The following is a 1391-nucleotide window of genomic DNA, read 5'->3' on the forward strand; positions in this document are numbered from 1 at the left end:
ACGCTGAGGCTGAGGCAAGCAAGAGTGCTGCCCCCAGGAACCTCATACTCTACAACCAGTGAGCACAGCTTCCAAAGCAGCCTTATCTCCAGAAACAATTCCAGAGGTGACCTCATTGAATAAGATACAAAAGATGGGATTTTGTTCTTTAAAAGTTCTACTTACTGAGCTTTCATCCCCTTCCAGTGAAACCTTGGAGGATTTGTCCTTCAGCCTAAACTTTATTAATATGACCTCTGACCATGTAACTCAGCATACATTTCTGACTGCAAGTAAAAATATTAGAAGCAAATACTTGGAGAAATCACATTCCCAGTATAACCTTCACTCCTCTGAAGCCTCGCATCACTAGGCAGTGTACAGGGTGGATGTTTCCCCAACGCTGTCCCCAGCTCCACCCCAGCCCTCATCGGCTTGAATGAAGGGATTCCTTGCATGATTCTGGCAACTGGAGATCGCCCAACAACTTCATGGCTGTTTCTAACAAAATGTCCCTGTCTAAAATACACACAGGCACGTGCGCACATTTTATTTTTTTTTAACAGAACAGGTCACCTGTGAGAGCCAAGCTACCCTTTCAGTCACAGGATATGTCAGGAATTCTGGTCACTGAAGTTCCTCAATAAATACTGCTCAGAAACCAGGGATTTCCTATAACTTCGTTTTCCAAGAAATAAGTGAGCTGACGCTATTTTACCTGAAAACACTTAAATCCAATGCTGGAATTCGAATCCAATCAATACATCTATGTATCGTATCAGAGTGAACTTCTCAGTAAAAACTTCAGACATCTGTCCTCTTCTATACATTACACTAACATATATTTAAAAAAATATTCCTCCTTGACTTTCAAGGCATAAAAGTCACAGAATTTTCCTTTCTCTAGATCCCATAACTGCTATCATCCAGGCTCAGAAGTAATTTTGTATAAACAAGTAAGCTTTTTAAAATCAAATAGCTCTCCTCTAGAACAAAAGGGTTCTGAGGCTCCGGCTAGCCCAGGCAGGGAGAAAGCAATAAATAGTGGGTGCGGGAGGTGTGTGGAGGCAGTAAGACTATATAAAGTCCTTCCAACACAAAATACATGGAGGAAGGAGGGCTGGGCTGGGCAAGAGAGGGGCAAGGGTCTAAACGCATCACGGCCTGGTTCTGTTCACTCTGGGGTGGCTGTCAGATACTCTTGGGTGTCTGAAAGAAAAACGAGCCAGATGGCAGAAGAGGTCCCAGGCTGCTGGGAGAGACGAGGCAGCTACGATCATGATAGGGTGTGGGTGGAGACACACGGCAGTCCACCCGTTAAAAGCTGAGTGCTACCTACAAAACTCACGATAACGAAAAGCTTCTCTGATTTGTAAACTTGCACTCATAAACACAAACCCTCAAAATAGAAG

Source organism: Hyperoodon ampullatus (genome assembly GCF_949752795.1).
Source record: "Hyperoodon ampullatus genome assembly, chromosome: 7".
Lineage (NCBI taxonomy): Eukaryota > Metazoa > Chordata > Mammalia > Artiodactyla > Ziphiidae > Hyperoodon > Hyperoodon ampullatus.